Genomic DNA, 25,004 nt, shown 5'->3' on the forward strand with positions numbered 1-25,004 from the left:
CACTGAAACAGCAGCAAGCATACACCAGGAAACATTGTGTCTGGAAACACAGAAACAGCAGCAAGCATACACCAGGAAACATTGTGTCTGGAAACACAGAAACAGCAGCAAGCATACACCAGGAAACATTGTGTCTGGAAACACAGAAACAGCAGCAAGCATACACCAGGAAACATTGTGTCTGGAAACACAGAAACAGCAGCAAGCATACACCAGGAAACATTGTGTCTGGAAACACAGAAACAGCAGCAAGCATACACCAAGAAACATTTTGTCTGGAAACACAGAAACAGCAGCAAGCATACACCAAGAAACATTGTGTCTGGAAACACAGAAACAGCAGCAAGCATACACCAGGAAACATTGTGTCTGGAAACACAGAAACAGCAGCAAGCATACACCAAGAAACATTGTGTCTGGAAACACAGAAACAGCAGCAAGCATACACCAAGAAACATTGTGTCTGGAAACACAGAAACAGCAGCAAGCATACACCAGGAAACATTGTGTCTGGAAACACAGAAACAGCAGCAAGCATACACCAGGAAACATTGTGTCTGGAAACACAGAAACAGCAGCAAGCATACACCAGGAAACATTGTGTCTGGAAACACAGAAACAGCAGCAAGCATACACCAAGAAACATTGTGTCTGGAAACACAGAAACAGCAGCAAGCATACACCAAGAAACATTGTGTCTGGAAACACAGAAACAGCAGCAAGCATACACCAGGAAACATTTTGTCTGGAAACACAGAAACAGCAGCAAGCATACACCAGGAAACATTGTGTCTGGAAACACAGAAACAGCAGCAAGCATACACCAAGAAACATTGTGTCTGGAAACACAGAAACAGCAGCAAGCATACACCAGGAAACATTGTGTCTGGAAACACAGAAACAGCAGCAAGCATACACCAAGAAACATTGTGTCTGGAAACACAGAAACAGCAGCAAGCATACACCAGGAAACATTGTGTCTGGAAACACAGAAACAGCAGCAAGCATACACCAAGAAACATTGTGTCTGGAAACACAGAAACAGCAGCAAGCATACACCAGGAAACATTGTGTCTGGAAACACAGAAACAGCAGCAAGCATACACCAGGAAACATTGTGTCTGGAAACACAGAAACAGCAGCAAGCATACACCAGGAAACATTGTGTCTGGAAACACAGAAACAGCAGCAAGCATACACCAAGAAACATTGTGTCTCTGGAAACACAGAAACAGCAGCAAGCATACACCAAGAAACATTGTGTCTGGAAACACAGAAACAGCAGCAAGCATACACCAGGAAACATTGTGTCTGGAAACACAGAAACAGCAGCAAGCATACACCAAGAAACATTGTGTCTGGAAACACAGAAACAGCAGCAAGCATACACCAAGAAACATTGTGTCTGGAAACACAGAAACAGCAGCAAGCATACACCAGGAAACATTGTGTCTGGAAACACAGAAACAGCAGCAAGCATACACCAAGAAACATTGTGTCTGGAAACACAGAAACAGCAGCAAGCATACACCAGGAAACATTGTGTCTGGAAACACAGAAACAGCAGCAAGCATACACCAGGAAACATTGTGTCTGGAAACACAGAAACAGCAGCAAGCATACACCAGGAAACATTGTGTCTGGAAACACAGAAACAGCAGCAAGCATACACCAGGAAACATTGTGTCTGGAAACACAGAAACAGCAGCAAGCATACACCAGGAAACATTGTGTCTGGAAACACAGAAACAGCAGCAAGCATACACCAGGAAACATTGTGTCTGGAAACACAGAAACAGCAGCAAGCATACACCAGGAAACATTGTGTCTGGAAACACAGAAACAGCAGCAAGCATACACCAGGAAACATTGTGTCTGGAAACACAGAAACAGCAGCAAGCATACACCAAGAAACATTGTGTCTGGAAACACAGAAACAGCAGCAAGCATACACCAGGAAACATTGTGTCTGGAAACACAGAAACAGCAGCAAGCATACACCAGGAAAAATTGTGTCTGGAAACACAGAAACAGCAGCAAGCATACACCAAGAAACATTGTGTCTGGAAACACAGAAACAGCAGCAAGCATACACCAAGAAACATTGTGTCTGGAAACACAGAAACAGCAGCAAGCATACACCAGGAAACATTGTGTCTGGAAACACAAAAACAGCAGCAAGCATACACCAGGAAACATTGTGTCTGGAAACACAGAAACAGCAGCAAGCATACACCAAGAAACATTGTGTCTGGAAACACAGAAACAGCAGCAAGCATACACCAGGAAACATTGTGTCTGGAAACACAGAAACAGCAGCAAGCATACACCAGGAAACATTGTGTCTGGAAACACAGAAACAGCAGCAAGCATACACCAGAAAAATTTTGTCTGGAAACACAGAAACAGCAGCAAGCATACACCAAGAAACATTGTGTCTGGAAACACAGAAACAGCAGCAAGCATACACCAGGAAACATTGTGTCTGGAAACACAGAAACAGCAGCAAGCATACACCAGGAAACATTGTGTCTGGAAACACAGAAACAGCAGCAAGCATACACCAAGAAACATTGTGTCTGGAAACCCAAAAAAAGGAGCAAGAATACACCAGGAAAAATTGTTTCTGGAAACACAGAAACAGCAGCAAGCATACACCAGGAAACATTGTGTCTGGAAACACAGAAACAGCAGCAAGCATACACCAAGAAACATTGTGTCTGGAAAAACATAAACAGCAGCAAGCATACACCAGGAAAAATTGTGTCTGGAAACACAGAAACAGCAGCAAGCATACACCAAGAAACATTGTGTCTGGAAACACAAAAACAGCAGCAAGCATACACCAAGAAAAATTGTGTCTGGAAACACAGAAACAGCAGCAAGCATACACCAGGAAACATTGTGTCTGGAAACACAGAAACAGCAGCAAGCATACACCAAGAAACATTGTGTCTGGAAACACAGAAACAGCAGCAAGCATACACCAAGAAACATTGTGTCTGGAAACACAGAAACAGCAGCAAGCATACACCAGGAAACATTGTGTCTGGAAACACAGAAACAGCAGCAAGCATACACCAGGAAACATTGTGTCTGGAAACACAGAAACAGCAGCAAGCATACACCAGGAAACATTGTGTCTGGAAACACAGAAACAGCAGCAAGCATACACCAAGAAACATTGTGTCTGGAAACACAGAAACAGCAGCAAGCATACACCAAGAAACATTGTGTCTGGAAACACAGAAACAGCAGCAAGCATACACCAGGAAACATTGTGTCTGGAAACACAGAAACAGCAGCAAGCATACACCAGGAAACATTGTGTCTGGAAATAACAGAAACAGCAGCAAGCATACACCAAGAAACATTGTGTCTGGAAACACAGAAACAGCAGCAAGCATACACCAAGAAACATTGTGTCTGGAAACACAGAAACAGCAGCAAGCATACACCAGGAAACATTGTGTCTGGAAACACAGAAACAGCAGCAAGCATACACCAGGAAACATTGTGTCTGGAAACACAGAAACAGCAGCAAGCATACACCAAGAAACATTGTGTCTGGAAACACAGAAACAGCAGCAAGCACACCAGGAAACATTGTGTCTGGAAACACAGAAACAGCAGCAAGCATACACCAAGAAACATTGTGTCTGGAAACACAGAAACAGCAGCAAGCATACACCAGGAAACATTGTGTCTGGAAACACAGAAACAGCAGCAAGCATACACCAAGAAAAATTGTGTCTGGAAAAACAGAAACAGCAGCAAGCATACACCAGGAAACATTGTGTCTGGAAACACAGAAACAGCAGCAAGCATACACCAGGAAACATTGTGTCTGGAAACACAGAAACAGCAGCAAGCATACACCAAGAAACATTGTGTCTGGAAACACAGAAACAGCAGCAAGCATACACCAAGAAACATTGTGTCTGGAAACACAGAAACAGCAGCAAGCATACACCAAGAAACATTGTGTCTGGAAACACAGAAACAGCAGCAAGCATACACCAGGAAACATTGTGTCTGGAAACACAGAAACAGCAGCAAGCATACACCAAGAAACATTGTGTCTGGAAACACAGAAACAGCAGCAAGCATACACCAAGAAACATTGTGTCTGGAAACACAGAAACAGCAGCAAGCATACACCAAGAAACATTGTGTCTGGAAACACAGAAACAGCAGCAAGCATACACCAGGAAACTAAAATGAAATTTCAACACTGTGATACCTACAGCACTCAGTATTCCCAGGTGGTCTCCCATCCAAGTCAACATTGCTTTGCTTCTGAGATATTGAAATATTTAAATGGTAAAATGAAATTTCAACACTGTGATACCTACAGCACTCAGTATTCCCAGGTGGTCTCCCATCCAAGTACTAACAACATTGCTTTGCTTCTGAGATCGGACGAGATCAGGCATATTCAAGGTGGTGTGGCTGTAGGCGACACTTGTTTGACAGTCAGGAATTTTATCTTTTTTGGGTAGAGTGTCATTTCGACCATTGATGTTGCATATTGAAATATTTAAATGGTAAAATGAAATTTCAACACTGTGATACCTACAGCACTCAGTATTCCCAGGTGGTCTCCCATCCAAGTCAACATTGCTTTGCTTCTGAGATCGGACGAGATCAGGCATATTCAAGGTGGTGTGGCTGTAGGCGACACTTGTTTGACAGTCAGGAATTTTATCTTTTTTGGGTAGAGTGTCATTTCGACCATTGATGTTGCATATTGAAATATTTAAATGGTAAAATGAAATTTCAACACTGTGATACCTACAGCACTCAGTATTCCCAGGTGGTCTCCCATCCAAGTACTAACTAAGCCCAACATTGCTTTGCTTCTGAGATCGGACGAGATCAGGCATATTCAAGGTGGTGTGGCTGTAGGCGACACTTGTTTGACAGTCAGGAATTTTATCTTTTTTGGGTAGAGTGTCATTTCGACCATTGATGTTGCATATTGAAATATTTAAATGGTAAAATGAAATTTCAACACTGTGATACCTACAGCACTCAGTATTCCCAGGTGGTCTCCCATCCAAGTCAACATTGCTTTGCTTCTGAGATCGGACGAGATCAGGCATATTCAAGGTGGTGTGGCTGTAGGCGACACTTGTTTGACAGTCAGGAATTTTATCTTTTTTGGGTAGAGTGTCATTTCGACCATTGATGTTGCATATTGAAATATTTAAATGGTAAAATGAAATTTCAACACTGTGATACCTACAGCACTCAGTATTCCCAGGTGGTCTCCCATCCAAGTACTAACTAAGCCCAACATTGCTTTGCTTCTGAGATCGGACGAGATCAGGCATATTCAAGGTGGTGTGGCTGTAGGCGACACTTGTTTGACAGTCAGGAATTTTATCTTTTTTGGGTAGAGTGTCATTTCGACCATTGATGTTGCATATTGAAATATTTAAATGGTAAAATGAAATTTCAACACTGTGATACCTACAGCACTCAGTATTCCCAGGTGGTCTCCCATCCAAGTCAACATTGCTTTGCTTCTGAGATCGGACGAGATCAGGCATATTCAAGGTGGTGTGGCTGTAGGCGACACTTGTTTGACAGTCAGGAATTTTATCTTTTTTGGGTAGAGTGTCATTTCGACCATTGATGTTGCATATTGAAATATTTAAATGGTAAAATGAAATTTCAACACTGTGATACCTACAGCACTCAGTATTCCCAGGTGGTCTCCCATCCAAGTCAACATTGCTTTGCTTCTGAGATCGGACGAGATCAGGCATATTCAAGGTGGTGTGGCTGTAGGCGACACTTGTTTGACAGTCAGGAATTTTATTTTTTTTTTGGGTAGAGTGTCATTTCGACCATTGATGTTGCATATTGAAATATTTAAATGGTAAAATGAAATTTCAACACTGTGATACCTACAGCACTCAGTATTCCCAGGTGGTCTCCCATCCAAGTCAACATTGCTTTGCTTCTGAGATCGGACGAGATCAGGCATATTCAAGGTGGTGTGGCTGTAGGCGACACTTGTTTGACAGTCAGGAATTTTATCTTTTTTGGGTAGAGTGTCATTTCGACCATTGATGTTGCATATTGAAATATTTAAATGGTAAAATGAAATTTCAACACTGTGATACCTACAGCACTCAGTATTCCCAGGTGGTCTCCCATCCAAGTCAGCATTGCTTTGCTTCTGAGATCGGACGAGATCAGGCATATTCAAGGTGGTGTGGCTGTAGGCGACACTTGTTTGACAGTCAGGAATTTTATCTTTTTTGGGTAGAGTGTCATTTCGACCATTGATGTTGCATATTGAAATATTTAAATGGTAAAATGAAATTTCAACACTGTGATACCTACAGCACTCAGTATTCCCAGGTGGTCTCCCATCCAAGTACTAACTAAGCCCAACATTGCTTTGCTTCTGAGATCGGACGAGATCAGGCATATTCAAGGTGGTGTGGCTGTAGGCGACACTTGTTTGACAGTCAGGAATTTTATCTTTTTTGGGTAGAGTGTCATTTCGACCATTGATGTTGCATATTGAAATATTTAAATGGTAAAATGAAATTTCAACACTGTGATACCTACAGCACTCAGTATTCCCAGGTGGTCTCCCATCCAAGTCAACATTGCTTTGCTTCTGAGATCGGACGAGATCAGGCATATTCAAGGTGGTGTGGCTGTAGGCGACACTTGTTTGACAGTCAGGAATTTTATCTTTTTTGGGTAGAGTGTCATTTCGACCATTGATGTTGCATATTGAAATATTTAAATGGTAAAATGAAATTTCAACACTGTGATACCTACAGCACTCAGTATTCCCAGGTGGTCTCCCATCCAAGTAACTAACTAAGTCAACATTGCTTTGCTTCTGAGATCGGACGAGATCAGGCATATTCAAGGTGGTGTGGCTGTAGGCGACACTTGTTTGACAGTCAGGAATTTTATCTTTTTTGGGTAGAGTGTCATTTCGACCATTGATGTTGCATATTGAAATATTTAAATGGTAAAATGAAATTTCAACACTGTGATACCTACAGCACTCAGTATTCCCAGGTGGTCTCCCATCCAAGTCAACATTGCTTTGCTTCTGAGATCGGACGAGATCAGGCATATTCAAGGTGGTGTGGCTGTAGGTGACACTTGTTTGACAGTCAGGAATTTTATCTTTTTTGGGTAGAGTGTCATTTCGACCATTGATGTTGCATATTGAAATATTTAAATGGTAAAATGAAATTTCAACACTGTGATACCTACAGCACTCAGTATTCCCAGGTGGTCTCCCATCCAAGTACTAACTAAGCCCAACATTGCTTTGCTTCTGAGATCGGACGAGATCAGGCATATTCAAGGTGGTGTGGCTGTAGGCGACACTTGTTTGACAGTCAGGAATTTTATCTTTTTTGGGTAGAGTGTCATTTCGACCATTGATGTTGCATATTGAAATATTTAAATGGTAAAATGAAATTTCAACACTGTGATACCTACAGCACTCAGTATTCCCAGGTGGTCTCCCATCCAAGTCAACATTGCTTTGCTTCTGAGATCGGACGAGATCAGGCATATTCAAGGTGGTGTGGCTGTAGGCGACACTTGTTTGACAGTCAGGAATTTTATCTTTTTTGGGTAGAGTGTCATTCGACCATTGATGTTGCATATTGAAATATTTAAATGGTAAAATGAAATTTCAACACTGTGATACCTACAGCACTCAGTATTCCCAGGTGGTCTCCCATCCAAGTCAACATTGCTTTGCTTCTGAGATCGGACGAGATCAGGCATATTCAAGGTGGTGTGGCTGTAGGCGACACTTGTTTGACAGTCAGGAATTTTATCTTTTTTTGGGTAGAGTGTCATTTCGACCATTGATGTTGCATATTGAAATATTTAAATGGTAAAATGAAATTTCAACACTGTGATACCTACAGCACTCAGTATTCCCAGGTGGTCTCCCATCCAAGTCAACATTGCTTTGCTTCTGAGATCGGACGAGATCAGGCATATTCAAGGTGGTGTGGCTGTAGGCGACACTTGTTTGACAGTCAGGAATTTTTATCTTTTTTGGGTAGAGTGTCATTTCGACCATTGATGTTGCATATTGAAATATTTAAATGGTAAAATGAAATTTCAACACTGTGATACCTACAGCACTCAGTATTCCCAGGTGGTCTCCCATCCAAGTCAACATTGCTTTGCTTCTGAGATCGGACGAGATCAGGCATATTCAAGGTGGTGTGGCTGTAGGCGACACTTGTTTGACAGTCAGGAATTTTATCTTTTTTGGGTAGAGTGTCATTTCGACCATTGATGTTGCATATTGAAATATTTAAATGGTAAAATGAAATTTCAACACTGTGATACCTACAGCACTCAGTATTCCCAGGTGGTCTCCCATCCAAGTCAACATTGCTTTGCTTCTGAGATCGGACGAGATCAGGCATATTCAGGTGGTGTGGCTGTAGGCGACACTTGTTTGACAGTCAGGAATTTTATCTTTTTTGGGTAGAGTGTCATTTCGACCATTGATGTTGCATATTGAAATATTTAAATGGTAAAATGAAATTTCAACACTGTGATACCTACAGCACTCAGTATTCCCAGGTGGTCTCCCATCCAAGTCAACATTGCTTTGCTGCTGAGATCGGACGAGATCAGGCATATTCAAGGTGGTGTGGCTGTAGGCGACACTTGTTTGACAGTCAGGAATTTTATCTTTTTTGGGTAGAGTGTCATTTCGACCATTGATGTTGCATATTGAAATATTTAAATGGTAAAATGAAATTTCAACACTGTGATACCTACAGCACTCAGTATTCCCAGGTGGTCTCCCATCCAAGTCAACATTGCTTTGCTTCTGAGATCGGACGAGATCAGGCATATTCAAGGTGGTGTGGCTGTAGGCGACACTTGTTTGACAGTCAGGAATTTTATCTTTTTTGGGTAGAGTGTCATTTCGACCATTGATGTTGCATATTGAAATATTTAAATGGTAAAATGAAATTTCAACACTGTGATACCTACAGCACTCAGTATTCCCAGGTGGTCTCCCATCCAAGTCAACATTGCTTTGCTTCTGAGATCGGACGAGATCAGGCATATTCAAGGTGGTGTGGCTGTAGGCGACACTTGTTTGACAGTCAGGAATTTTATCTTTTTTGGGTAGAGTGTCATTTCGACCATTGATGTTGCATATTGAAATATTTAAATGGTAAAATGAAATTTCAACACTGTGATACCTACAGCACTCAGTATTCCCAGGTGGTCTCCCATCCAAGTCAACATTGCTTTGCTTCTGAGATCGGACGAGATCAGGCATATTCAAGGTGGTGTGGCTGTAGGCGACACTTGTTTGACAGTCAGGAATTTTATCTTTTTTGGGTAGAGTGTCATTTCGACCATTGATGTTGCATATTGAAATATTTAAATGGTAAAATGAAATTTCAACACTGTGATACCTACAGCACTCAGTATTCCCAGGTGGTCTCCCATCCAAGTCAACATTGCTTTGCTTCTGAGATCGGACGAGATCAGGCATATTCAAGGTGGTGTGGCTGTAGGCGACACTTGTTTGACAGTCAGGAATTTTATCTTTTTTGGGTAGAGTGTCATTTCGACCATTGATGTTGCATATTGAAATATTTAAATGGTAAAATGAAATTTCAACACTGTGATACCTACAGCACTCAGTATTCCCAGGTGGTCTCCCATCCAAGTACTAACTAAGCCCAACATTGCTTTGCTTCTGAGATCGGACGAGATCAGGCATATTCAAGGTGGTGTGGCTGTAGGCGACACTTGTTTGACAGTCAGGAATTTTATCTTTTTTGGGTAGAGTGTCATTTCGACCATTGATGTTGCATATTGAAATATTTAAATGGTAAAATGAAATTTCAACACTGTGATACCTACAGCACTCAGTATTCCCAGGTGGTCTCCCATCCAAGTCAACATTGCTTTGCTTCTGAGATCGGACGAGATCAGGCATATTCAAGGTGGTGTGGCTGTAGGCGACACTTGTTTGACAGTCAGGAATTTTATCTTTTTTGGGTAGAGTGTCATTTCGACCACTGATGATTTGCATATTGAAAAATATTGAAATATTTAAATGGTAAAATGAAATTTCAACACTGTGATACCTACAGCACTCAGTATTCCCAGGTGGTCTCCCATCCAAGTCAACATTGCTTTGCTTCTGAGATCGGACGAGATCAGGCATATTCAAGGTGGTGTGGCTGTAGGCGACACTTGTTTGACAGTCAGGAATTTTATCTTTTTTGGGTAGAGTGTCATTTCGACCATTGATGTTGCATATTGAAATATTTAAATGGTAAAATGAAATTTCAACACTGTGATACCTACAGCACTCAGTATTCCCAGGTGGTCTCCCATCCAAGTCCAAGTCAACATTGCTTTGCTTCTGAGATCGGACGAGATCAGGCATATTCAAGGTGGTGTGGCTGTAGGCGACACTTGTTTGACAGTCAGGAATTTTATCTTTTTTGGGTAGAGTGTCATTTCGACCATTGATGTTGCATATTGAAATATTTAAATGGTAAAATGAAATTTCAACACTGTGATACCTACAGCACTCAGTATTCCCAGGTGGTCTCCCATCCAAGTCAACATTGCTTTGCTTCTGAGATCGGACGAGATCAGGCATATTCAAGGTGGTGTGGCTGTAGGCGACACTTGTTTGACAGTCAGGAATTTTATCTTTTTTGGGTAGAGTGTCATTTCGACCATTGATGTTGCATATTGAAATATTTAAATGGTAAAATGAAATTTCAACACTGTGATACCTACAGCACTCAGTATTCCCAGGTGGTCTCCCATCCAAGTACTAACTAAGCCCAACATTGCTTTGCTTCTGAGATCGGACGAGATCAGGCATATTCAAGGTGGTGTGGCTGTAGGCGACACTTGTTTGACAGTCAGGAATTTTATCTTTTTTGGGTAGAGTGTCATTTCGACCATTGATGTTGCATATTGAAATATTTAAATGGTAAAATGAAATTTCAACACTGTGATACCTACAGCACTCAGTATTCCCAGGTGGTCTCCCATCCAAGTCAACATTGCTTTGCTTCTGAGATCGGACGAGATCAGGCATATTCAAGGTGGTGTGGCTGTAGGCGACACTTGTTTGACAGTCAGGAATTTTATCTTTTTTGGGTAGAGTGTCATTTCGACCATTGATGTTGCATATTGAAATATTTAAATGGTAAAATGAAATTTCAACACTGTGATACCTACAGCACTCAGTATTCCCAGGTGGTCTCCCCCATCCAAGTCAACATTGCTTTGCTTCTGAGATCGGACGAGATCAGGCATATTCAAGGTGGTGTGGCTGTAGGCGACACTTGTTTGACAGTCAGGAATTTTATCTTTTTTGGGTAGAGTGTCATTTCGACCATTGATGTTGCATATTGAAATATTTAAATGGTAAAATGAAATTTCAACACTGTGATACCTACAGCACTCAGTATTCCCAGGTGGTCTCCCATCCAAGTCAACATTGCTTTGCTTCTGAGATCGGACGAGATCAGGCATATTCAAGGTGGTGTGGCTGTAGGCGACACTTGTTTGACAGTCAGGAATTTTATCTTTTTTGGGTAGAGTGTCATTTCGACCATTGATGTTGCATATTGAAATATTTAAATGGTAAAATGAAATTTCAACACTGTGATACCTACAGCACTCAGTATTCCCAGGTGGTCTCCCATCCAAGTCAACATTGCTTTGCTTCTGAGATCGGACGAGATCAGGCATATTCAAGGTGGTGTGGCTGTAGGCGACACTTGTTTGACAGTCAGGAATTTTATCTTTTTTGGGTAGAGTGTCATTTCGACCATTGATGTTGCATATTGAAATATTTAAATGGTAAAATGAAATTTCAACACTGTGATACCTACAGCACTCAGTATTCCCAGGTGGTCATCCATCCAAGTCAACATTGCTTTGCTTCTGAGATCGGACGAGATCAGGCATATTCAAGGTGGTGTGGCTGTAGGCGACACTTGTTTGACAGTCAGGAATTTTATCTTTTTTGGGTAGAGTGTCATTTCGACCATTGATGTTGCATATTGAAATATTTAAATGGTAAAATGAAATTTCAACACTGTGATACCTACAGCACTCAGTATTCCCAGGTGGTCTCCCATCCAATACTAACTAAGCCCAACATTGCTTTGCTTCTGAGATCGGACGAGATCAGGCATATTCAAGGTGGTGTGGCTGTAGGCGACACTTGTTTGACAGTCAGGAATTTTATCTTTTTTGGGTAGAGTGTCATTTCGACCATTGATGTTGCATATTGAAATATTTAAATGGTAAAATGAAATTTCAACACTGTGATACCTACAGCACTCAGTATTCCCAGGTGGTCTCCCATCCAAGTCAACATTGCTTTGCTTCTGAGATCGGACGAGATCAGGCATATTCAAGGTGGTGTGGCTGTAGGCGACACTTGTTTGACAGTCAGGAATTTTATCTTTTTTGGGTAGAGTGTCATTTCGACCATTGATGTTGCATATTGAAATATTTAAATGGTAAAATGAAATTTCAACACTGTGATACCTACAGCACTCAGTATTCCCAGGTGGTCTCCCATCCCATAACTAAGCCCAACATTGCTTTGCTTCTGAGATCGGACGAGATCAGGCATATTCAAGGTGGTGTGGCTGTAGGCGACACTTGTTTGACAGTCAGGAATTTTATCTTTTTTGGGTAGAGTGTCATTTCGACCATTGATGTTGCATATTGAAATATTTAAATGGTAAAATGAAATTTCAACACTGTGATACCTACAGCACTCAGTATTCCCAGGTGGTCTCCCATCCAAGTCAACATTGCTTTGCTTCTGAGATCGGACGAGATCAGGCATATTCAAGGTGGTGTGGCTGTAGGCGACACTTGTTTGACAGTCAGGAATTTTATCTTTTTTGGGTAGAGTGTCATTTCGACCATTGATGTTGCATATTGAAATATTTAAATGGTAAAATGAAATTTCAACACTGTGATACCTACAGCACTCAGTATTCCCAGGTGGTCTCCCATCCAAGTCAACATTGCTTTGCTTCTGAGATCGGACGAGATCAGGCATATTCAAGGTGGTGTGGCTGTAGGCGACACTTGTTTGACAGTCAGGAATTTTATCTTTTTTGGGTAGAGTGTCATTTCGACCATTGATGTTGCATATTGAAATATTTAAATGGTAAAATGAAATTTCAACACTGTGATACCTACAGCACTCAATATTCCCAGGTGGTCTCCCATCCAAGTCAACATTGCTTTGCTTCTGAGATCGGACGAGATCAGGCATATTCAAGGTGGTGTGGCTGTAGGCGACACTTGCTTGACAGTCAGGAATTTTATCTTTTTTGGGTAGAGTGTCATTTCGACCATTGATGTTGCATATTGAAATATTTAAATGGTAAAATGAAATTTCAACACTGTGATACCTACAGCACTCAGTATTCCCAGGTGGTCTCCCATCCAAGTCCAACTAAGCCCAACACATTGCTTTGCTTCTGAGATCGGACGAGATCAGGCATATTCAAGGTGGTGTGGCTGTAGGCGACACTTGTTTGACAGTCAGGAATTTTATCTTTTTTGGGTAGAGTGTCATTTCGACCATTGATGTTGCATATTGAAATATTTAAATGGTAAAATGAAATTTCAACACTGTGATACCTACAGCACTCAGTATTCCCAGGTGGTCTCCCATCCAAGTCAACATTGCTTTGCTTCTGAGATCGGACGAGATCAGGCATATTCAAGGTGGTGTGGCTGTAGGCGACACTTGTTTGACAGTCAGGAATTTTATCTTTTTTGGGTAGAGTGTCATTTCGACCATTGATGTTGCATATTGAAATATTTAAATGGTAAAATGAAATTTCAACACTGTGATACCTACAGCACTCAGTATTCCCAGGTGGTCTCCCATCCAAGTACTAACTAAGCCCAACATTGCTTTGCTTCTGAGATCGGACGAGATCAGGCATATTCAAGGTGGTGTGGCTGTAGGCGACACTTGTTTGACAGTCAGGAATTTTATCTTTTTTGGGTAGAGTGTCATTTCGACCATTGATGTTGCATATTGAAATATTTAAATGGTAAAATGAAATTTCAACACTGTGATACCTACAGCACTCAGTATTCCCAGGTGGTCTCCCATCCAAGTCAACATTGCTTTGCTTCTGAGATCGGACGAGATCAGGCATATTCAAGGTGGTGTGGCTGTAGGCGACACTTGTTTGACAGTCAGGAATTTTATCTTTTTTGGGTAGAGTGTCATTTCGACCATTGATGTTGCATATTGAAATATTTAAATGGTAAAATGAAATTTCAACACTGTGATACCTACAGCACTCAGTATTCCCAGGTGGTCTCCCATCCAAGTCAACATTGCTTTGCTTCTGAGATCGGACGAGATCAGGCATATTCAAGGTGGTGGGCTGTAGGCGACACTTGTTTGACAGTCAGGATTTTTATCTTTTTTGGGTAGAGTGTCATTTCGACCATTGATGTTGCATATTGAAATATTTAAATGGTAAAATGAAATTTCAACACTGTGATACCTACAGCACTCAGTATTCCCAGGTGGTCTCCCATCCAAGTCAACATTGCTTTGCTTCTGAGATCGGACGAGATCAGGCATATTCAAGGTGGTGTGGCTGTAGGCGACACTTGTTTGACAGTCAGGAATTTTATCTTTTTTGGGTAGAGTGTCATTTCGACCATTGATGTTGCATATTGAAATATTTAAATGGTAAAATGAAATTTCAACACTGTGATACCTACAGCACTCAGTATTCCCAGGTGGTCTCCCATCCAAGTCAACATTGCTTTGCTTCTGAGATCGGACGAGATCAGGCATATTCAAGGTGGTGTGGCTGTAGGCGACACTTGTTTGACAGTCAGGAATTTTATCTTTTTTGGGTAGAGTGTCATTTCGACCATTGATGTTGCATATTGAAATATTTAAATGGTAAAATGAAATTTCAACACTGTGATACCTACAGCACTCAGTATTCCCAGGTGGTCTCCCATCCAAGTCAACATTGCTTTGCTTCTGAGATCGGACGAGATCAGGCATATTCAAGGTGGTGTGGCTGTAGGCGACACTTGTTTGACAGTCAGGAATTTTATCTTTTTTGGGTAGAGTGTCATTTCGACCATTGATGTTGCATATTGAAATATTTAAATGGTAAAATGAAATTTCAACACTGTGATACCTACAGCACTCAGTATTCCCAGGTGGTCTCCCATCCAAGTACTAACTAAGCCCAACATTGCTTTGCTTCTGAGATCGGACGAGATCAGGCATATTCAAGGTGGTGTGGCTGTAGGCGACACTTGTTTGACAGTCAGGAATTTTATCTTTTTTTGGGTAGAGTGTCATTTCGACCATTGATGTTGCATATTGAAATATTTAAATGGTAAAATGAAATTTCAACACTGTGATACCTACAGCACTCAGTATTCCCAGGTGGTCTCCCATCCAAGTCAACATTGCTTTGCTTCTGAGATCGGACGAGATCAGGCATATTCAAGGTGGTGTGGCTGTAGGCGACACTTGTTTGACAGTCAGGAATTTTATCTTTTTTGGGTAGAGTGTCATTTCGACCATTGATGTTGCATATTGAAATATTTAAATGGTAAAATGAAATTTCAACACTGTGATACCTACAGCACTCAGTATTCCCAGGTGGTCTCCCATCCAAGTCAACATTGCTTTGCTTCTGAGATCGGACGAGATCAGGCATATTCAAGGTGGTGTGGCTGTAGGCGACACTTGTTTGACAGTCAGGAATTTTATCTTTTTTGGGTAGAGTGTCATTTCGACCATTGATGTTGCATATTGAAATATTTAAATGGTAAAATGAAATTTCAACACTGTGATACCTACAGCACTCAGTATTCCCAGGTGGTCTCCCATCCAAGTACTAACTAAGCTTTGCTTCTGAGATCGGACGAGATCAGGCATATTCAAGGTGGTGTGGCTGTAGGCGACACTTGTTTGACAGTCAGGAATTTTATCTTTTTTGGGTAGAGTGTCATTTCGACCATTGATGTTGCATATTGAAATATTTAAATGGTAAAATGAAATTTCAACACTGTGATACCTACAGCACTCAGTATTCCCAGGTGGTCTCCCATCCAAGTACTAACTAAGCCCAACATTGCTTTGCTTCTGAGATCGGACGAGATCAGGCATATTCAAGGTGGTGTGGCTGTAGGCGACACTTGTTTGACAGTCAGGAATTTTATCTTTTTTGGGTAGAGTGTCATTTCGACCATTGATGTTGCATATTGAAATATTTAAATGGTAAAATGAAATTTCAACACTGTGATACCTACAGCACTCAGTATTCCCAGGTGGTCTCCCATCCAAGTCAACATTGCTTTGCTTCTGAGATCGGACGAGATCAGGCATATTCAAGTGGTGTGGCTGTAGGCGACACTTGTTTGACAGTCAGGAATTTTATCTTTTTTGGGTAGAGTGTCATTTCGACCATTGATGTTGCATATTGAAATATTTAAATGGTAAAATGAAATTTCAACACTGTGATACCTACAGCACTCAGTATTCCCAGGTGGTCTCCCATCCAAGTCAACATTGCTTTGCTTCTGAGATCGGACGAGATCAGGCATATTCAAGGTGGTGTGGCTGTAGGCGACACTTGTTTGACAGTCAGGAATTTTATCTTTTTTGGGTAGAGTGTCATTTCGACCATTGATGTTGCATATTGAAATATTTAAATGGTAAAATGAAATTTCAACACTGTGATACCTACAGCACTCAGTATTCCCAGGTGGTCTCCCATCCAAGTCAACATTGCTTTGCTTCTGAGATCGGACGAGATCAGGCATATTCAAGGTGGTGTGGCTGTAGGCGACACTTGTTTGACAGTCAGGAATTTTATCTTTTTTTGGGTAGAGTGTCATTTCGACCATTGATGTTGCATATTGAAATATTTAAATGGTAAAATGAAATTTCAACACTGTGATACCTACAGCACTCAGTATTCCCAGGTGGTCTCCCATCCAAGTCAACATTGCTTTGCTTCTGAGATCGGACGAGATCAGGCATATTCAAGGTGGTGTGGCTGTAGGCGACACTTGTTTGACAGTCAGGAATTTTATCTTTTTTGGGTAGAGTGTCATTTCGACCATTGATGTTGCATATTGAAATATTTAAATGGTAAAATGAAATTTCAACACTGTGATACCTACAGCACTCAGTATTCCCAGGTGGTCTCCCATCCAAGTACTAACTAAGCCCAACATTGCTTTGCTTCTGAGATCGGACGAGATCAGGCATATTCAAGGTGGTGTGGCTGTAGGCGACACTTGTTTGACAGTCAGGAATTTTATCTTTTTTGGGTAGAGTGTCATTTCGACCATTGATGTTGCATATTGAAATATTTAAATGGTAAAATGAAATTTCAACACTGTGATACCTACAGCACTCAGTATTCCCAGGTGGTCTCCCATCCAAGTCAACATTGCTTTGCTTCTGAGATCGGACGAGATCAGGCATATTCAAGGTGGTGTGGCTGTAGGCGACACTTGTTTGACAGTCAGGAATTTTATCTTTTTTGGGTAGAGTGTCATTTCGACCATTGATGTTGCATATTGAAATATTTAAATGGTAAAATGAAATTTCAACACTGTGATACCTACAGCACTCAGTATTCCCAGGTGGTCTCCCATCCAAGTCAACATTGCTTTGCTTCTGAGATCGGACGAGATCAGGCATATTCAAGGTGGTGTGGCTGTAGGCGACACTTGTTTGACAGTCAGGAATTTTATCTTTTTTGGGTAGAGTGTCATTTCGACCATTGATGTTGCATATTGAAATATTTAAATGGTAAAATGAAATTTCAACACTGTGATACCTACAGCACTCAGTATTCCCAGGTGGTCTCCCATCCAAGTCAACATTGCTTTGCTTCTGAGATCGGACGAGATCAGGCATATTCAAGGTGGTGTGGCTGTAGGCGACACTTGTTTGACAGTCAGGAATTTTATCTTTTTTGGGTAGAGTGTCATTTCGACCATTGATGTTGCATATTGAAATATTTAAATGGTAAAATGAAATTTCAACACTGTGATACCTACAGCACTCAGTATTCCCAGGTGGTCTCCCATCCAAGTCAACATTGCTTTGCTTCTGAGATCGGACGAGATCAGGCATATTCAAGGTGGTGTGGCTGTAGGCGACACTTGTTTGACAGTCAGGAATTTTATCTTTTTTGGGTAGAGTGTCATTTCGACCATTGATGTTGCATATTGAAATATTTAAATGGTAAAATGAAATTTCAACACTGTGATACCTACAGCACTCATTCCCAGGTGGTTCCCAGGTGGTCTCCCATCCAAGTCAACAGCCCAACATTGCTTTGCTTCTGAGATCGGACGAGATCGGACGAGATCAGGCATATTCAAGGTGGTGTGGCTGTAGGCGACACTTGCTTGACAGTCAGGAATTTTATCTTTTTTGGGTAGAGTGTCATTTCGACCATTGATGTTGCATATTGAAATATTTAAATGGTAAAATGAAATTTCAACACTGTGATACCTACAGCACTCAGTATTCCCAGGTGGTCTCCATCCATCTAACTAAGCCCAACATTGCTTTGCTTCTGAGATCGGACGAGATCAGGCATATTCAAGGTGGTGTGGCTGTAGGCGACACTTGTTTGACAGTCAGGAATTTTATCTTTTTTGGGTAGAGTGTCATTTCGACCATTGATGTTGCATATTGAAATATTTAAATGGTAAAATGAAATTTCAACACTGTGATACCTACAGCACTCAGTATTCCCAGGTGGTCTCCCATCCAAGTCAACATTGCTTTGCTTCTGAGATCGGACGAGATCAGGCATATTCAAGGTGGTGTGGCTGTAGGCGACACTTGTTTGACAGTCAGGAATTTTATCTTTTTTGGGTAGAGTGTCATTTCGACCATTGATGTTGCATATTGAAATATTTAAATGGTAAAATGAAATTTCAACACTGTGATACCTACAGCACTCAGTATTCCCAGGTGGTCTCCCATCCAAGTCAACATTGCTTTGCTTCTGAGATCGGACGAGATCAGGCATATTCAAGGTGGTGTGGCTGTAGGCGACACTTGTTTGACAGTCAGGAATTTTATCTTTTTTGGGTAGAGTGTCATTTCGACCATTGATGTTGCATATTGAAATATTTAAATGGTAAAATGAAATTTCAACACTGTGATACCTACAGCACTCAGTATTCCCAGGTGGTCTCCCATCCAAGTCAACATTGCTTTGCTTCTGAGATCGGACGAGATCAGGCATATTCAAGGTGGTGTGGCTGTAGGCGCACTTGTTTGACAGTCAGGAATTTTATCTTTTTTGGGTAGAGTGTCATTTCGACCATTGATGTTGCATATTGAAATATTTAAATGGTAAAATGAAATTTCAACACTGTGATACCTACAGCACTCAGTATTCCCAGGTGGTCTCCCATCCAAGTCAACATTGCTTTGCTTCTGAGATCGGACGAGATCAGGCATATTCAAGGTGGTGTGGCTGTAGGCGACACTTGTTTGACAGTCAGGAATTTTATCTTTTTTGGGTAGAGTGTCATTTCGACCATTGATGTTGCATATTGAAATATTTAAATGGTAAAATGAAATTTCAACACTGTGATACCTACAGCACTCAGTATTCCCAGGTGGTCTCCCATCCAAGTCAACATTGCTTTGCTTCTGAGATCGGACGAGATCAGGCATATTCAAGGTGGTGTGGCTGTAGGCGACACTTGTTTGACAGTCAGGAATTTTATCTTTTTTGGGTAGAGTGTCATTTCGACCATTGATGTTGCATATTGAAATATTTAAATGGTAAAATGAAATTTCAACACTGTGATACCTACAGCACTCAGTATTCCCAGGTGGTCTCCCATCCAAGTCAACATTGCTTTGCTTCTGAGATCGGACGAGATCAGGCATATTCAAGGTGGTGTGGCTGTAGGCGACACTTGTTTGACAGTCAGGAATTTTATCTTTTTTGGGTAGAGTGTCATTTCGACCATTGATGTTGCATATTGAAATATTTAAATGGTAAAATGAAATTTCAACACTGTGATACCTACAGCACTCAGTATTCCCAGGTGGTCTCCCATCCAAGTACTAACTAAGCCCAACATTGCTTTGCTTCTGAGATCGGACGAGATCAGGCATATTCAAGGTGGTGTGGCTGTAGGCGACACTTGTTTGACAGTCAGGAATTTTATCTTTTTTGGGTAGAGTGTCATTTCGACCATTGATGTTGCATATTGAAATAGCACTCAGTATTCCCAGGTGGTCTCCCATCCAAGTCAACATTGCTTTGCTTCTGAGATCGGACGAGATCAGGCATATTCAAGGTGGTGTGGCTGTAGGCGACACTTTCCAAACAGTCAGGATGCCAAAATTTGCGATTAGAATTAGCATATCTGCCATAATACCCTCTGCTGAAATTGACATATGTAACATATACCCTCTTCCAAAATGTTCATATCTCCCATAATACACTCTACTAAAAATAGCACATCTCCCATAATAACCTCTGATAAAAGTTGCATTTATGCAATATACCCTCTTCTAAAATTAGCATATTTCCCATATACCCTCTGCTAAAATTAGCTTATCTGCCACAATACCCTCTGCTAAAATTAGCATATCTCCCATAATACCCTCTGTTAAAATTAGCATATCTGCAATATACCCTCTTCTAAATTAGCATATCTGCATTATACCCTCTGCTGAAATTTGCATATCTCCCATATTGGTCTGCTGAAATTTGCAGATCTAACATATAGCCTCTTCCAAAATTTGTATATCTCCCATAATACTGTCTGCTATAATTAACTTCTCTACCATAATACCCTCTTTGGAAATTTGTATATGTCCCATATGCTCTCTGCTAAAATTAGCATATCTGCCATTTATCCTCAGCTAAAATTTGCATATCTACCATAATACCCTCTCCTAAAATTAGCATATCTGCAATATACACTCTGCTGAAATTTGCATGTCTCCCATATACCTTCTGCTGAAATTTGCATAACTGCCATAATACCCTCTGCTAAAATTAGCATATCTGCCTTAAAACCTCTGCTAAATTTAGCATATCTCTGATAATACATTCTGCTAAAATTAGCATAGCTGCTATAATACCCTCTACTGAAATTTGCATATCTGCCTTACACCCTCTACTGAATTTTGCATATCTCCCATATACTTTCTGCTGAAATTTGCATATCTGCCATAATACCCTCTGCTAAAATTAGCATATCTACCATAATACGCTCTGTTAAAAATAGCATATCTGCAATATACCCTCTGCTGATATTAGCAAATATGTCATATTACCTCTAACTGAAATTAGTATATTTGACATAATACCCTCTGTTAAAATTAGCATATCTCCCATAATACCCTCTGTTAAAATTAGCATAACTGCAATATACCCTCTTCTAAAATTATCATATCTGCAATATTCCCTCTGCTGAAATTTGATTATCTAACATATACCCTCTTCCAAAACTGGCATATCTCCCATTATACCCTCTTGGATTTTTTCAAAGAAAGCCTATAACTACTGGAATTATTGTTACAGAATATCAGTTCTTTTGGATCAAACTATGATTATTGACAGGCTTGTTGACTGAGGCAGTACTGAAACTGAGTTAATTGTTAGGTAAAAAATCTATTAAAAATCAGTGTATCCTACAGCCGGTAGATGTAAGAAAGGTTGGGAGATGGAGCTCACTTGGGGACTCTTTCTTTATATTAGTCTGCCAGCCAGATTGCCTCACCAGGAGGACTTCTCAAGAGAAACCAAGCTTCTGATTTCTTCAGTCATTGTCTTCAGTTCTGTTATTGTATTGTTGGTTCTTGTAGAACAAAGAGTTTGGTCAAATATGTCCTTCCTGCCGAAATAGCTCAAATGGGCAATTGTTAGGCTGAATATCTAAAGGTCCCTGATTATATCCTGGGATTCAGCAGATGTCATGTTTATTTTTATATCTACGGAATCATAGGTACAAGCACTGCAGTTAAAGTTTATGCTTTTCAAATCTGTGCATGAAAGAGGTTGCCCAAACTGTAAATACAGTATAATCGTAAATCTTGAGAAACTACTAACTTCTAAATCTTTTGTAGTCATTGTTGTATTACTTTTGTATAAATACATGTTAATTTGGATTCATATGTTGTTTTTTTCTGACTTTATGTGAACGAAAAGACATACATTTGCCTGTTTTCCCATTGGAAATAGTGATATTTTGAAATATCACTGTCCTGGTCACAAAAGCAAAGTTTGTGGGGAAAATTTGCCATTTTCTATACTTTTGAGGCATAAGCAATTAGGAAATAACACTTACTACCCAGGAACAAAAAAATAAATAAAAAATTTGTTACACAGTGTAATCAAAACATCGCAAAATAAAGATACACCCCATTAAACAAATAATTTGGAGCTCTCTAAAATGAACAAGTGACCATCAAAATTTCCTTCACTGATTGTAGATTGTGTATATTTTTTAATTAATCTCTCACTTCTCTCTCATTCCTTTCTTGTTCTTGTTCCTCCTCTGAACACCCACCCCTAAGTGCAGAGAGCTGTGGGTTTATATACAGGTGGCCATCTCCCAATTAGCAACAATTACACAATTAATTAATTTGGGAGATGGTCACCTTCTGCATGAGGTTTTTAAATTAATGTGGATGGGCTTCCATCCACACTGCAACATAAATACAAAACATATGGCTACGCCATCACTAATACAAATAATAATAACAATACACAACAAAACATAAAATAACACAGGGGCAGAGGGGGAGACCCTGTTCTAAAAATAACTGAACAGGGCTGCTTGCCCTGTTACAGCCACTCATTAGCTCCATGTGCAGGGAGGAAAAGAAATGCAACTTGTGTGGGAAAGGCGGCCATGTTTTCAAAACCTGTCCAGACCTGTACACAAATGTGTTGAAAAGGAAGCTGGCACTGAGAACAACGGTGAATGGAGAAAGAAGTAAAAGAGAGCAGGGGAAACAACGAGGCTCAGGTCAGAAATGACGAAGAAAGCTTGGAGGAGTACTCTTCCTTGTCGGGAGAGAGATTTGAGTGCAAGGAGGCAGCCATTTCAAGAGAAAGGCAAAATATGAAACGTAAACCCAAGCAACAGGATAATGAGGTGGTGTAGCAGGGCTGTAGGAAAGCCCTATTGTTTGTTTATTTTTAGAATGGGGTCTCCCTCTCTGCCCCTGTGTTATTTTGTATTGATGTATTATGATTTATTTATTGTATTTGTTATTGGTTTGACGGTGAAAGCCGTGGTTATTGCTTTTGTATTTATTTAGTGTATTTAAATATGACGGCATAGCCACGTTTTGATTTGTTATTTTTTTGTTTTTATTTAGATGTGTTCTGGCACAGACGAGATTGGCAGCCAGTTCTCTGCCAGTTGCTAATTTTAAAACTTGTGCAGAATGTGGCCAAAGGGTAATGAGAGTATTGATAGTTAACCCCTCGTCACTGCAACTCCATTTCCTGCCACAGGTGGATATAATGAAAAAGAAAGTCAGAGAGGTGTCTGTTTTTTGCCGGAAAGGGTCTGGGATGGGCTCAGGTGGCTCACCGGAAGCTGAAAAGGGGGAAGAGGGTGGAAAGTATGTCGACAGCCCTGCCTCTTCCAGCAGGGGAGAGGACAGGGTCATCTGATTTTGAAGGGGCAGCTTTTCTGGAAGAGAAGGACATGGCATCCTTTTCTATTGTGTCAGCTATCCTGAAATTGGTGGAGGATGAATCAGTGGATTTGGAGAAAATGGTAGTGTGGCAGATTAGAGCTCTGCCCTGTATAGATTGGCAGGGATGGGGTTAAATTCCCTTATTTGCCTGGGTTTATTATGCTCGGGTAGCTGGGGATTGATTGGAGTAATTAATGATCAATCAGCACCCAGCCACCTGACATAAAAGATGGCCTCAGCTTCCCATCAGAGAGAGGAGAGAGCTGTGGAAGCAAGCTGATGGTTGTGCTTGGTTTTGGTTTTCTGTTTTGTTTTTTGTATTTTCTGGTACAGTAAAGGCATCACCCAGCCTGGAAACCTTTATTTTGTAAGTTTTGCTTTGAGTTTTGTTATTTGTGTTTAAATACCTTTGTTTTGGCCCTTGTACCCTTTTATTTTGTGATTTATTAATAAAAGTATTATTTTTGAATTGCAGTCCTGGGCCTTTATCTGCTCGCCAGACTGTCACATGTGGTGTCAGGGTGGGATATAGAGTCTCCATGAGGCTCAGAGCAGTATTGAAGGATTTTTTTTTTTTTTAACTTTAGGGACAGTTTAAAAAAAAAGAAAGAAAGAAATAACAAAAATGGGAAAGAAGAGCAAACAGTGGCAAAGGCAGAAGGAGATGCAGCAACCGAAAAAATGTAAGCTGCTGCAACAACAGCCACCACTGGAGGACCCGGCCAGCCTCTTCCCCTGGTGTTCCTGGTGCAGGAAAGAGGACCACCGCTGGAAGTCCTGCCTAGAAGGGCCACCGGCAGACTGGTGTGGCCATTGTGAAGAGGACGGCCACAAGTGGGAAGGATGCCCCTACAATCAGGCCCAGGAATAGGAGCAGTTCCCACCCCGAGCATCACTGTCCCAGGAGATATGGAACTGGCTAGTGCACCCTGAGGTGGACCTCTTCCATGACATCCCCGTAGCTATCAAAAGCTGTGATATCAAGATGGGGGAGGTGGGAAGAGTGGGAGGAACAACATCACCCAGCATTCTGACATAGGAGGGGCCTCAGTCATTCAAATAGAGAGGGTGGAGCAGTCGTCCTGAGAGCCAGAGGGGGTGGAGCTGTTGTTCCAAGAGCCAGAGGGGGTCCCAAGAGCCAGAGAAGAAGGAGCTGTTGTCCCGAGAGCAAGAGTGGGAGGAGCTGCCGTCCCGAGAGCCAGAGGTGGTGGAGCTGCAGTCCCAAGAGCCAGAG

At 41.1% G+C, this 25,004-nt stretch overlaps 11 non-coding genes and 5 pseudogenes across 11 annotated transcripts; all 16 read right to left on the bottom strand.

Moving 5' to 3' along the window:
• Positions 1-4,791: 4,791 nt before the first annotated feature.
• On the bottom strand, positions 4,792-4,910 carry LOC121303649. Its single transcript, XR_005947830.1, has one exon. It is a non-coding gene; the product is annotated as a 5S ribosomal RNA (ribosomal RNA).
• Positions 4,911-5,241: 331 nt separating this feature from the next.
• LOC121303650 lies at positions 5,242-5,360 on the bottom strand. The gene has a single exon (XR_005947831.1). It is a non-coding gene; the product is annotated as a 5S ribosomal RNA (ribosomal RNA).
• A 990-nt stretch (positions 5,361-6,350) lies between these two features.
• Positions 6,351-6,469, bottom strand: LOC121303651. Its single transcript, XR_005947832.1, has one exon. It is a non-coding gene; the product is annotated as a 5S ribosomal RNA (ribosomal RNA).
• Positions 6,470-6,800: 331 nt separating this feature from the next.
• On the bottom strand, positions 6,801-6,919 carry LOC121303677 (annotated as a pseudogene).
• Positions 6,920-7,250: 331 nt separating this feature from the next.
• Positions 7,251-7,369, bottom strand: LOC121303652. The gene has a single exon (XR_005947833.1). It is a non-coding gene; the product is annotated as a 5S ribosomal RNA (ribosomal RNA).
• Positions 7,370-9,671: 2,302 nt separating this feature from the next.
• Positions 9,672-9,790, bottom strand: LOC121303657. Its single transcript, XR_005947837.1, has one exon. It is a non-coding gene; the product is annotated as a 5S ribosomal RNA (ribosomal RNA).
• A 1,006-nt stretch (positions 9,791-10,796) lies between these two features.
• On the bottom strand, positions 10,797-10,915 carry LOC121303663. The gene has a single exon (XR_005947841.1). It is a non-coding gene; the product is annotated as a 5S ribosomal RNA (ribosomal RNA).
• Positions 10,916-12,124: 1,209 nt separating this feature from the next.
• LOC121303672 lies at positions 12,125-12,242 on the bottom strand (annotated as a pseudogene).
• A 331-nt stretch (positions 12,243-12,573) lies between these two features.
• On the bottom strand, positions 12,574-12,688 carry LOC121303679 (annotated as a pseudogene).
• A 769-nt stretch (positions 12,689-13,457) lies between these two features.
• LOC121303680 lies at positions 13,458-13,577 on the bottom strand (annotated as a pseudogene).
• Positions 13,578-13,908: 331 nt separating this feature from the next.
• On the bottom strand, positions 13,909-14,027 carry LOC121303664. Its single transcript, XR_005947842.1, has one exon. It is a non-coding gene; the product is annotated as a 5S ribosomal RNA (ribosomal RNA).
• Positions 14,028-15,233: 1,206 nt separating this feature from the next.
• LOC121303665 lies at positions 15,234-15,352 on the bottom strand. The gene has a single exon (XR_005947843.1). It is a non-coding gene; the product is annotated as a 5S ribosomal RNA (ribosomal RNA).
• Positions 15,353-16,124: 772 nt separating this feature from the next.
• On the bottom strand, positions 16,125-16,243 carry LOC121303667. Its single transcript, XR_005947845.1, has one exon. It is a non-coding gene; the product is annotated as a 5S ribosomal RNA (ribosomal RNA).
• Positions 16,244-17,231: 988 nt separating this feature from the next.
• On the bottom strand, positions 17,232-17,350 carry LOC121303668. The gene has a single exon (XR_005947846.1). It is a non-coding gene; the product is annotated as a 5S ribosomal RNA (ribosomal RNA).
• A 1,233-nt stretch (positions 17,351-18,583) lies between these two features.
• On the bottom strand, positions 18,584-18,698 carry LOC121303681 (annotated as a pseudogene).
• A 1,425-nt stretch (positions 18,699-20,123) lies between these two features.
• On the bottom strand, positions 20,124-20,242 carry LOC121303669. The gene has a single exon (XR_005947847.1). It is a non-coding gene; the product is annotated as a 5S ribosomal RNA (ribosomal RNA).
• Between the last annotated feature and the right edge of the window lie 4,762 nt (positions 20,243-25,004).

This window comes from Polyodon spathula, chromosome 34 (genome assembly GCF_017654505.1).
Source record: "Polyodon spathula isolate WHYD16114869_AA chromosome 34, ASM1765450v1, whole genome shotgun sequence".
Taxonomy (NCBI): domain Eukaryota; kingdom Metazoa; phylum Chordata; class Actinopteri; order Acipenseriformes; family Polyodontidae; genus Polyodon; species Polyodon spathula.